We start from the raw sequence: 13,884 nt of genomic DNA on the forward strand, positions 1-13,884 counted from the left end.
GCATATAAATAATTCTCTTAAGTTCTCCCATCTTCAACTACTGAGATTAAAGAGCACAAACTTTTAAGGCTTTTGGTATATAGCTCCGAAATACTGATGGAGCGTAAGTCCATACAATTTTCACAGAAGGCACTGCACCAGTGGCCGGCTTACCAAGGGCTTATCAGCATCAACTGCTATCTCTGACAACTTTTAATAGCTATGTACACCCATCTAAATTATATACCACCACCTCACCTGGAAGTTTTTCTAAATTCTAAGAAGATTAAATGCTTAAACCAATTTCTTTGCTACATACTGTTTTGTTTCCCCGAAAATAAGACCTAGCCGGACAATCAGCTCTAATGCGCCTTTTGGAGCAATAAGACCCAGCCTTATATTATATTATTTATTATATTATATTAAATTATATTATAGACCCGGTCTTGTATTGTAGTAAAATAAAACTTGGTTTTATATTAATTTTTGCTCCAAAAGATGCATTAGAGCTGACTGTCTGGCAAGGTCTTATTTTTGGGGAAACACGGTATATCACCATTGTAGCTTTCTGGCTTGCCAGATTTTTTATGTAGTCCCCTTTTGTGTTTTTATGGAGTGCATGTATATATATAAGACCTTTGAATAATCATTAATATAGCACATTTACGCCAACTGTTTATGTCTGAGAATATGATTTTACAGATTATGGTAATAACCTTTACATTCATGATACATCGTGAAGTCTCACCAATGAGTAACTTCACACAAAATATGTGATCAGTAATCCAATCCTAAAATAATCCTGATCCTTCTGAAAGAAAACAAAACAAACAAAAAACTTTATCCACTCTAAGAACAAATTACTACAAAAAAGCAGACACTAGCTTTCCTCGCTACCCAGAGAGGGACTCATATGGTGGTGTTCTCGGTTCCCACGTAACTTAAAGGGAATCTTTCACAATGTCCGGAGCCTTGATGTCCTGCAAATGAAGGAGGATGTCCTCAAATTCCTTGCAGCAGGAACCCACTTAGGTGACACCAACCATGACTTCCAAATGAAATAGTACATCTACGAATGGAAAAGTGATGGCATCTACATTATAAATCTGAGAAGAGAACCTGGGAGAGGATTCTGCTGGCAGCTCATGCCACTATTGCCATTGAAAACCTGGCTGATATCAGTGTCATATCATCCAGAAGTCCCAGCCAGCGAGCTGTGCTGAAGTTTGCCGCTGCCACCGGAGCCACTCCTGTCGCTGGCCGCTTCACTCCTGGGACCTTCACTAACCAGATCCAGGCAGCCTTCCGGGAGCCGAGACTCCTGGTGGTGACCGATCCCCGGGCCGACCACCAGCCTCTCACAGAGGCGTCTTACGTTAACCTGCCGACCATCGCTCTGTGCAACACAGACTCTCCTCTGCGCTACGTGGACATTGCCATGCCTTGCAACAACAGAGGTGCTCACTCCGTGGGTCTGATGTGGTGGATGCTGGCCTGGGAAGTTCTGTGCACGTGTGGTATCATCTCCCACGAGCACCCGTGGGGGTCATGCCTGACCTCTACTTCTACAGAGACCCTGAAGGACTGAAAAGGAAGAGCAGGCCGCCGCTGAGAAGGCTGTGACCGAGGAGGAGTTTCAGGGTGAATGGACTGCTCCAGCGCCCGAGTTCACTGCTGCTCAGCCTGCGGTCGCAGACTGGTCTGAAGGTGTGCAGGTGCCCGCTGTGCCCATTCAGCAGTTTCCTACTGAAGACGAGTGCTCAGCTGCCCCTGATACTGGTCTGCAGCCCCCACTGCTCGGCTACTGAATGGGTAGGAATGACCACTGAGTGGTCCTAAGCTGTTCTTCCACAAACTCTTACGCAAAATGGAAATAAGGTTGACGGAAAATAAATAGTTTCTAAAAGTTAAAAAAAAAAGCAGACACTATTTCCTCCAATTTGTATTAACATAAGCAACCAAAAAGATTAATATTTTAAAACACAGCTACTTCAAAGTACATACTGAACAGTCTTTATCTACACAGGCACATTTTTATAATTTCCAAATATAACTTTATGCCACTTAAGTTAAAAAAACAAACAATGTTTCATATTGTTTATGTAGTAAAAGTACAAGGAATACATACCGACTTCCTAATACTTGGGGGGGCAAAGGGACCAGGACTGCTGGAAAAGATACTCAAGATGGCTTCACCTCTTTAGCAGTTTTTGTTTGTTTTAAATCAAACAAATACAGCTAAATGACATCTGCTAATCTGGGTGGTGAGTACATGGGTGTCTGTTACATTATTCTCTATACTTTGCATAGCGAAAATAACTGAATGAAAACAATAGCTGTGTATCAGCATTTCAGATGAAATAAACTCCAAATGTAATGTTAAAATAGCTTTGTACTTTAATCTTTTTTAAAAAATTAAAATGGAGTCACCCAAAAAAGACATGAGTACTTTATGTAAACTTTTGTTGAATCAGCTAAACCTTATAAACTCCAGTCTCAAATATGATAAAGTATTTCCATCTTCTTGAAAAGGGAGTGGTCATAAAGGCTAACTAGGCTGTAAGTATATTTCATAAGGCTAAAGATTACAGCTATGTGGGAGGCTCTGTTTCCATTGCCTGTTGGAAGTAAAATATCCTGTTTCTCAAAATGTGTTCACAAAATGATTGGCTGAATACTTTTAAACTGAGGACACTGTTAACATTTTAAAGACATTTTAACACCCATTTTAAGTAGATTTTTACAGTATGGATAAGGCTGCACAAAAAACAGTTCATAGTTTAAACTTTTAATAAAGTGACCATTAAATTATATATAAACTTCTTTCCTATATACAAACAGGTTAGAAAAACATAATCACAGAAAGATTTCATTCATAACAGCAACAATAAAAACAAGGTACACACAAGATTAAATGGAGATAACATCTTGTTCTTGACTAGAAAATTTTTGTACTACATAAAGATATTAGTTTTCTCTAACTTAGTTTCTGTAACCCAACAATATTCTCAGATTTCTTTAGGACTAAAATGATTCTTAAGTTTATTTGGAATGGAATTATGAAGATAATCAAAAATGAATCAAATAACTATGAGAAGAGACAAATTCTATCAGATACTAAAACACTACGTAAATCAACAGCAACAGCGATTAAAGAAAAATATCATTGAGATCGGAATGAATAAAAACTACAGTAATCAGAAAACACCCAGATATAATGTGGCAATTTAATAAATGAAAAAGGTGGTATTTCCATTAGTGGGAGAAAGATTACTTGATTAGTAGCATTAGGAGAAAGGGAATTGTCCTTCTAAAAAATATTTTTTCATCTTTACTATATTAAAATTAAACCTACATTTGTGAAATACTTACATGTTTTAAAAAAAACACAATGAAATAAAATGTTATATACAAGCAAGGGTGGTATACCTGAAAATAAAACCATGGTAAGAAGGCCAATATAAGCAAGACTTGAAACTCTGAAACCAAAAAGCAAAGACAGGATAATTTGTGTATGTATATAAACTTTTTAAATTCCAGGAAAAAAAATCACATATAAAATAATTAAAAAACTGACATACTGGACACAAGACATGTGAAACATGACTAAAGGCTAATATTCATATATACACAAAGATCTGAGGACAAAAATCAGTAAGAAAAAATATCAGAGAAAGGGCAGAAACCATCATTGCATAGGAAAAATAGAAAGTAAGCAATAAGTATACACAAAAGAGTTTAAACTCATTTATTGTTTTGCTTACCAGGCTGGCTGATAAGGATATAGTTAAACTGGCAGAAACTTTTTAGAGGGTAAGTTGGCAGTATCCATTAAATGTAAGTGTAAATACCCTTTGGCTTAAAAAAAAAAAAAAATCCATTTTTATAATAGAAATGTATTCTGCAGGAATCTTCACAGAATCATGCCAAGAGGTCTGCACAGTGAAGCATTCATAGAGAAAAAGCTAGAAATTACCCAAATGCTTATCAAGAGGGGAGTGAATAAAAAATAATTTATCCATTAAATGGAATATATATTCATCCACTGAAAAATATTTAAGCATCTTTTATGCTACTGGCATTACAATAACAGTGAATAAGAGAATCAAGGTCATGTATCTAGTAGAGCCTGCATTCTACTGCTAGAGAGTTAAGCAATGAAAACAAGACAATTTCAAGAAAACGGCGGTGAAGAAAACAAACAGGTCAGAACAGAGTGACGGGTGGGGAGGAGGACTACTAGGTAAGAGTGGGTGAAGAAGTAACACGTGAGCAGAGGAGGAGGAACTAGCCAGGTGAAGGTGGGGCAGGACACTCCATGCAGAGAACAAGTAGGTGCAAGGGAAGAAAGGAGCTGTGCGCTAAAGGTACTGAAAGGTACCAGTACGAGTGCAACTAGCAGTTAGGGAACCATGAAGAGAGGTAGGGACCAGCTCAATGAGGATGATGAATAAAACCCAAAGTGCACTGAGAAGCCACTAGAGTAACATGACTTGTGCTTTAGGCTTTTTAAAATTCACTCTAGGCCTGTGTGGAAAAAAAGACCATGAGGAGCAAAACAGGGAGAACAGTTAGGACGGTCCATAAATCATCCAGGTGAAAGGGCATAGTGGATTACTATGTAGCCATTAAAAAGAATGAAGGCTACAATGGAAAACTAGTCAACATATATTAAACATGCACAGCATCTGCATACTTTTAAAGACATTATTGCATACATTTGCAGAACAAAATGTACACAGTACATGTTAGATACTAGAAATGATACTTGTCCAAGAAAATATCTTACATCATTTAGCCCCGCTACATGATAGCCAAAAGCTGACAATACAGCATTAAGGAAGTCTCTAACCGTAAAAGCTTAGTGGCCTATAAAATGGACTTTCTGCAAAAGAAATGTGGCAACTACTTAGCCAACGATTAGATTAGTACCTTAAGGCAAAACCAAATTGATTTACAAAAAAAAGGAAGGGAGGGGAGGGGAAGAAAGGGGAGAAGGAAGGAATTAATTCTTTGGAAAAATAACCAATGTTTTCTAAAAGTGAAATCAAACTTATTGCAATTTTTTAGTATTTTTGCAAATGTTACTGTATTTAATTACATCAATAAATATCCTACTTTTTTCGTAATTTAATAGATTTTCATTTAGTTCTTATCTTTTAAAGTGGCAGTATTCTAAGAATCAACTGCATCACAAATGCCAGACTTCTGATTAAACTGTATCTTTTACAGCATAATTTTAGGATGTTACCTTGTAGTATCAGGTAAACATCTAATTTTGCCCATGATATACTTAACAAGGTAGCATAATTAAATGCCTAGCAACTTCAGTTCTGAAACTAATAAGTGTTATCTCATTAAATCTTCCCAACAACCTCGTAACATAGACATTTCCCAAATAATCAGATGAAAAAACTGACAAGCAGCAGTTAATATATGAGTATATATTAGGTTGGTGCAAAAGTAATTGTGGTTTTTGCAATTGTTTTTTTAACCTTTTAAACCACAATTACTTTTGCACCAACCTAATATAAAGGATGCCAAAAAGATGTATACACATTTAAAGAAAGGAAAACTGTATTAAAATTGTAATACTCAATATATACTGATAACAAAAGATGAATACAAATCACGTTTGACTTCTGCAATTACAAGAGGTGCTCAGAGTGGTTCCCATCAGCGTCCAGACACTTCTAGTTACGGTTAAGGCGAACTACTGCTTGAGCAACCGCTGACCAAAGTGTCCACTTGTATCCATTTTTTTGGCACCCCCAGTATATGAGTATAGCTAATACACTGCTCAGTTAAAATTCAAATCCAGGTCTGTTTAGTCCAGTCATGTGCCCTTTTAATCAAATTATATACCACCACCCCCTGAAAGGCACAGCCAATTAGTATTTAACAGTCAATGTTGCAGATAAGTCCAAAAGAAGCCGTAAGCAATTTTTAGATGTTATCATATGTAATACTAAAGAACTACAATCTCTCAACAGTGACCATGGGGGGGGAAGGGGGGGGCAGAAGGGACAGGACGACAACCCATATATATACATATTCCTAAGATTTCAATCACTACATACTTCATACTTTGACTTTGTGCCTAGACAGGTAGGTACAGCACTACTGCCGACAAGCTATGCATAATTTTCAAACATGAGTATACTATGCCAAGAAAAATGGAAGATTTTATTTCAAGAAAGTTTCTGGATGTTAACCTCTAGGTTCAGGCTATAGGCAGGATTAATGGCAGGAACTCAATGACTTCTAGAAGTAATGCATTGCTTTACATCCCATAACAATAATCTTCCTCTTCTCCACTTGTTACAAAGGTTTCCCTTTGCCACCATACTAAGCACAATGACCTTAAAAAAAAAAAAGAATGAAAAAAAATCTAAAAAGCTCAGTGAGTGAACTCGGTGGTGGCTGGGCCTATGCCTTTGGTTCTTCACTGTTTCCAAAGTGCTTAGCACATACCAAGCTCTTAAATATTTGACGGAGTGAATATGCCAATAAGAAAAATGTTCAAAAAGTAGACAGTAGGACAAATGAAATGTAACATGGAGGCTTAGATGGCCAACCAGAATTATACATAACCTCAGAGACTTCTTAAGTGCCTTTAGGAACATGAAGGATTCACTCTGGAAGAATGTATCTCATCCAGAAGAGAGGTCGGCCAACTTTTTCTGTTAAGAGACAGATGGCTAATACTTTAGGCTTGGAGGCTATGAGCTCTCTGTTGCAACTACTCAACTCTGCCCGCAGGATGAAAGAAGCCACAGACAATATGCACGTGAATGGCACGGCTGTGTTCCAATAAAACTTTATTCATGCAAATTGAAATTTCAAGTAATTTCAGGTGTCATGAGATAGTAGTATCCTCTGATATTTTATCAGCCATTACAAAATGTAAAACCATTCTTAGTTCTCAGGCCACATAAAAACAGGTGTCAGGCAACAGTTGGCCAACCCTTCATCTATTATATACTTTCACTGAGAACAAACCAAAGGCAAGTGACTTTACATTTTAATTAAGCACATTAAACCTAAATGCGAAGACCAATAACAGAAACCATTTTTAAGTGGGTTAATAGGTTACTAAGAGAGGTCCCACACTTTTTTGCTGCAGTCTTTCAAAACAGGTTGTGTGAAAAACAAAATTGGACCAAATGGCATATGAAAGCCACATCAAGGCCATTTATTTGGGAAAAACATTTCAAGCCATTAAGACCAGGTATGTGCTAAACCAGAATGTGGCCTCAATATAGTCGTTCCCCCTTATCCACAGGGAATAAATTCTAGGACCCCCAGTGGATGCCTGGAACCACGGATGGTGACCAAGCCCTAATCTACTTCTTCACCTCTGCTGAAAACGTGGCAGCAGCTTCTTCGTCAGCAGGCGTGGCCTCTCCAGTCACTTTTGTCTTCTTCAGCCCAGACCTATTCATGGCGCGGTGTCACTCGTTTCAGGGCATCCCTTGATGAAGTCTTCGTACAGGCTCCGCGCTTTCCGGCGTCACGTTGCCATGACTAGGAACACGTTTTCTGTTCATGTCTTCCATCCGCAGATTTCATACTTTGTCCATCTTAGCTAAGAATTCACTCACTGTGGCCATAACTATCACAGTTTGAGGTGTGACAGCAAAACCAGCACAAATTTCTTTCTTCTTCACAATTTTACAGATGTAAGATTTGTTCTTACCATAGATCTTAGCAACCTCAGCATACAATTTTTTTCTTTGCTTACTAAGCCGAGAACTTTCTTCACTTAAAGGAAGCACTTTCCAGCTTCTCTTTGGCGTGTCCAAATTGCCAGTATCACTACTCTTGCACTTTGGGACCATTATTAAATAAAGTGAGGGTCACCTGAGCACAAGCACGGCAATCCTGCGACAGTCCATCTGATAACCGAGACAGACGGCTCCTAACAGGCGAGAGCGCCTGGAGTGGATACGCTGGGCACAGTGATGATTCATGGCTTGGGCAGGACGGAGCAGGAAGACGCAGGGTTTTATCACACTACTCCAGAAGGGCACACAATTTAAAACTTGAATTCCTCATTTCTGGAACTTTCCATTTAATATTTTTGGACCGTGGTTGACCGCAGGTAACTGAAGTCACGGAAAGCAAAACCACAGATAAGGGAGACTACTCTGTATATGCCTTTAAAAATATTTCTTTACTATAAAGATTTCCAAGCTTGTTAAAGAATCCTTTAAACTGGCAACCAGATCCTTCCAACGGTTCTACCCTAGAACTTACAGAAACACAGGTGACCTGGCTCCATCCCACGGTTTCTATCAGGAGGGCTGGAACAGGACACTGGCATGGCGTTTTTGTTTAAAGTGTCCTACACTTTGCTGACATGGCTACTACCCCCAGTAAAGGTCTACAGTTGTACAGGAACCACATAGTCCAACTCTATCAGTAACCTGAGTTAGAAAACAAACAAAACAAACCTGGCTCCACAGAATAACCCTAGCACCAGCTCCTTGAGAAGCATCTATTCATATGAAAATCCATTCTTAACCTTTAGCAACCTTCTGCCCCCACCATGCTTATCAAGCTACGTTACTCTCCCAAACAGGGCATTCTGCTATCTTTGAAAGCCTTACTGTAGTAACAGGTCTCACATGTGAATTGTGAGGCTCTCTTGTATTTAGGAAGAGTAACAGATTAGTACAGAAAGTAGAGTAACCTAGGAAGCATTTATTTTCATAATGTAACTGCTTTCGTTATCTCAATACAAAGAACTTCAAGGAACAGCTCTAAATCCGATCTACTGTGAGTCCAAAAACACACAAATAAATGAGGCATAACCTGGAGCTCTATACGAATGTCCCATTGGTGATATTATGTTGTTTTCTCAATTTACCAAATTGTGAGGTTAATCAAGAAGTTTCTGTTCCACAAGAAAGCTTGCCCACAATTCCTTCATTTACTCAACAATTCCAGAATACAGCAATTCCAAAAGCATAAATGCAATGTATGTACAGATTTCATTCATTTACTCAACAAATTTTTACGCAACTGCCACATGCCAAAAGAGGTATAATGGATTCGGGGTATGTAGCAGTGAATGAAACACACATGGTTCTTGATTCTTGAGAAGGAGACAGACAGCAACTGGATCAACGATCACAAAGAGTACTAAGTGTGTAGCTGATAACAAGTGAGAGACGAGAGCAAGAACAAGTGGCAGGTGCCCAGGTTCCGCAGGGTAACCTTCAAGCTCAGACCTGAAGAAGAATGCAAAAGAGCCAGCACGTAACGAGCGGAGCAGGGACATTCCAGAAACAGGAAGTAACATGTCACAAAAGTCCAGTCATGAAAGACCTGATCATCTTTGAACAACTAAACCTTGAGACAGATTCAACTACCGTGGGACAGGATGAGGGCAAGGAGATGAGGCTGAAAGCAGCCAGATCACGTGGGGCTCCAGCTTTTGGTAAGAAATGCGTTTTCTTCTTCTAATGCCACTGAAAGGCCATGAAAAGCTCTAAGCAGGTGAATAACACGATCCCATTTGAGTTTTTAAAAGCTGTTTCTGGCTATGATGGAAAAAAACTGAAAGGAAACAAGAAAGCAAGCAGGGAGACCATGCCCACAGGATGTCTTTTTCAGGCTGTGAAAGGGCACAGAGAAATAAATGGGGCATTAGCTGGAGGGAAACAAAGGTTGTCCAATTCTAGAACATTCATCGCTTCAACAAATCTTCATTGAGCATCTACAGCTTCCAGACACTATTCTGGGTACCAGGGATACAAAATCAGGGTAAGACCCTGAGAGGAGGAAAGAACAAGCAAGTAAACACTACTTCAAAGTATAAATGCCACAAACCAACTCAAAGAGGATAATATGATAAACTAAAAATGGGTGAACAGGGAAGACCTCAGTGTGGAAGTGACATGAGTCATAAATGACAAGAAGGAACCACCTCTGCAAAGCTCTGGAATATATCTGTACGCTATTGGGACTGATCCAAAGTGAGGTGATAAGATTTAAAAGTCCTTCACTCAACACATATTTACTTTATCAACTATGTACCATGATTCTAGGAACTGGGAAGAAAGCAGTGAAGGAAACAGACAAAAAACCCTGTCTTCCTGGAGTTTACATTCTAGGAGGCACAAGGGAAAACAAACAAACAAAGAAAGAAGTAAAATATCTATTGCGTTAGACAGTGACGAGGGCTAAGGAGAGACATAAAGCAAGAAGGGGATAGGAAGCTGGGGAAGGACTTCAGCTAGCGTGGCCAAAAAAAAAGCCTCAAAGAGCTGAGGAAGTGCGTGGCCACAGCATGTACAGAGCATGCTTGGCCAACTGGAGGAGACACAAGGCCAGCATGGGGTGGAGAGGAGTGAGAGGAGAAAAGCAGTAAAGAACAAAGAGAGCGGTCTGAACAGATAGGAGTTAGTGCTTTTACTGAATGAGATGATAAGCCCTGGAGGTTTTTGAACAGAAAAGTTACATGACTTATTGTTTTAAAGGGATTACTCTGGTACTGTGTTGATAAATACATTTAAGGGGAACAAAGAATAAGCAAGGAGACCAGTTAGAAGGCCTTTGCAGTAATCCTGGCATGGCTACGGTGAGAAATCCTTAGATTTCGGGTATATCTTAAACAGGAAGAGCACACACGATTTACAGACAACGATTGGATATAGGGTGAAAGAAAGCTGAGTCAAGAACAGCACGGTTTTAAGTTTGAATAAATGGAAATACAGAGTTGCATTAGTTGCATAGTTTCTTAGGAAAGATTAAGCAGCAGCTTTAGAGGAAATCGGGAGTTCAGTTTTAGCTATACTAAGTTCGGGGTGCTTCTTAGACCTCCAAAATGTTGAAAACCCAGTTAGATATTAGTATCTACAGTTCAGGGGGAAAATCTAGGCTAGGGATATAAATTTAGAAATCATCAGCAAGTAGATTAAATACCATCTGTTTAAAGCTAGGAGACCAAAGTGTACTTAGACAATGAAAAAGGAGAGGTCCAAGCAGTAAGCTTTTAGCCACTCCACCAAAGAGGTCAGAGAGATGACAGGAAAAGCAGAGAGACTAAGAAGGAACCACCAGAGAGGTACTAGGAAGAAAACTTGCCAGCGCATATGGTGGCCTAGAAACCAAGTGAAAAAATGTTTGAAGCAACTGTGCCAAAATGTTACTAATAGGTTAAATGAGATGACGGCTGGAAATTTATAAATGTGGCCACTGATAGGGTTTCAACAGGAAAGGGGAGAGAGTGCATATAAATAATTGTTTCAAGGCGTTTTGTTGTAAAGAGAAGCAGACTGGCATGGTGGGGGAAGGGGAGACAGAAAGATGAGATTTTTTTTTTTTAATAACGAGATAAATGATACCATGTTTGCATGCTCATAGTCAGAGCCAGTTGAGAAGGAAAAACCAATGATGCGAGAGAAGGGAGAATGACAGAGTAAAAGTCTTGAAAGTAAGAGGGAATAGGATCAAGTGTGCAAATGAACTGATCGTCCTTATCTTGGAACACTCCCTTCCATCCGTAGTGACAAAGGAGTCATAGAGGTGGGAACATGCAGGAAGCCTTCCAATTATTCAATATGCTTCGTCAAGTAGAAAGCAGTGGCATCAGATGAGAGTGAGAGTGGGGGAGAGAGTGTCAGAGGTTTAAATGAAGAACAGTCATAAAGGAGGGGAAGGTGCCCCGGGGCCAGGCTGCTGACAGTGCACGTAAGAAAGTAACTATGATGCCACAGGAACTCTCAGCTGGGCAGAAGTGAGGGTGAGGGACACTGAAAAGCTGAGATGGACAAAGAGACTGTAGATTCCAGTGGGGTTGGAGGGCTGTTGGAACTAAGTATTTACTGCAGGAATAGGAGAGTGGGACACTTGACATGAGATTGGTGAAAGACACAGCACTCTAGGATGTGACAATGGGAATGTGTGGTTGAATCAGAGTGAAAAGTAAGATCATTGGAGAAGACATCAAGGAATTAAAAGGCCAGACTATTGAAAGCATCCTCTGCATCAGTTACTCAGCATGTCAGGCCACAACACCCTACTGAGCCTGTGCCAGATTATAAATCAACATACTGACTGCTTCCTTCGTCAAAAAGTCTTGCTACAAAAAAAGTCGGCTGAACTAAACAGTGAACTTAATGACACAGGTGATTTAAATTCTGGCACAAAGTCCTGATAGCAATTCAAACCGGTAACAAACAGTCCCCAGGGCAGATGCCACTGTGACTAGTGCTGCTCTACACGGACACTGATATCACCGAGTGCCAAGAATTGTGACAGAAATAAAGAAGACAGTGAGCCAGGAGCTAATAAGTGTTCAAGGAAGGAGGGGAACGACCCAGGAAAGTTGGTAGATGACTGAAATACAGAGGGGGAGTGGGTGGTATATTTGACGGCATGAGAGTCAAAGCTTGAAATTGTGGAAAAGAATGGTCAAAAAGTGACAATGAGGAAAGAAGACACCGCCTCTTGGTTCAGCAGTAAAAGGTGTGCAAAAAAGGAAAACATGACCACTTGAGAGCTGTAAGGGAAGTAGAAGTATCAGGGGAGAGGCTAGGTTATAGTTGGAACAAGAAAGAAAACAGAATATGCCCAGAATAGAATTATCAGAATAAAAGGGATGTGCTAATGACTGAGTTCTAGAAGGCACAACAGACGGGTTTCAGGAGATGATAAAAGGTGGAAAATGGAGACCAAAAGAGCAGTGGAATTAGCATCTGGAGGGATAAGGGGAATAGAGAAGAATGAGGTGTAACTAAAGGAACAAAGTCCTTGAAAATACATGTGTCAGGACCAGCCTATGACCAGAATATAATGTTTCCTCCTTTTTAAAGATGGACCCTCCATGCAGATTGAGGCTAAAAAGGTGAAGGACACAGTGCTTAGCTTCTGATGGGGGAGAGTTTGAGGAGCAAAGAGAAAGTTACTCTCCCCGTCTTAGAGCTTTCTAGAGAAATGTGGTGTGATCTGGGGGATAATGGCAATAGGAGAAAACTTAGTCAGGGCGTTCTTTCAAGCATGATTAGTAAGTATTCTTACAAAAATGACCCAACTTTAGTATTTCCCAGCTTCCATTTATCAGCAATACCATTTTAACTATCATTACTGACACATGAGGTAACCCCGGTCTTCTGGAATTCTAGACGTGGAATCTCTTGAACGTTCTAGCCTCTTATTTCTCATTCAATGGGGAATAGAATGGCTGGCACTCTGATTCAGAACCCAGGAAAAATGACGCAGAACTAAGGCAGGAAATAGTGACCTACAAAGGACAACCATCAGATAGTTTTACTACATGAATGGATCACAGAATATTCATAACCAGAAGTTAGAATATAAACTTTATTTCATATTCTCATGTGGGTTTTCCAATATAAATAAATAAAAAAATTAAACAAAATAGTTCAGTTTAAAAACAAACTTTAAAATTAAGCCAAATGCCAGAAAACAGCCTAAATTTATGAATCTATCTACAGAGTGCTATGGCAGCATACTACGCTTTCTACATTAACATTTAGGGCCTACTTTTGTATTTAAATAAACTATTAGGTATAAATAATGTTTGACATTGCTGCATTCTTTCGGTAACTCAGAAAAGAATTGTCCACGTCAGCACTTTCTACAGAGGGGAATGGAACTCCACTTGGAAGCCTCCAGAGTTAACTGGATTGAAAAGTACTTCCAAGCAACCCTGTTCCTCCCTTATACATGTGGCATTCATCTAGTATATGGAAAACTTCAAAGACAGACTCACTCCCTACACCCTTACCCCAAACCACTTAATTATAGTTAAAGGGGTGGGGGGGTTTACAACCACCCCTCAGTGCAGTAAATTACTACAATCATTTCAGATCATCTTCAAATTGCACTCCCAAGCAATTCTGCAGTAAATCTAACTTGCCACACTTTTATATG

General features: G+C 39.5%; 2 protein-coding genes and 1 pseudogene across 7 annotated transcripts in view; 2 read left to right on the plus strand and 1 right to left on the minus strand.

Moving 5' to 3' along the window:
* ULK4 (unc-51 like kinase 4) overlaps positions 1–13,884 on the plus strand; it is a 650,099-nt gene that overhangs the window by 412,006 nt on the left and 224,209 nt on the right. The window lies entirely within an intron of this gene.
* Positions 1–13,884, minus strand: part of CTNNB1 (catenin beta 1) — a 40,067-nt gene that overhangs the window by 19,122 nt on the left and 7,061 nt on the right. The window lies entirely within an intron of this gene.
* LOC141567186 (small ribosomal subunit protein uS2-like) lies at positions 670–1,908 on the plus strand (annotated as a pseudogene).

The sequence above is a fragment of the Rhinolophus sinicus genome, linkage group LG10 (assembly GCF_036562045.2).
Source record: "Rhinolophus sinicus isolate RSC01 linkage group LG10, ASM3656204v1, whole genome shotgun sequence".
NCBI lineage: Eukaryota > Metazoa > Chordata > Mammalia > Chiroptera > Rhinolophidae > Rhinolophus > Rhinolophus sinicus.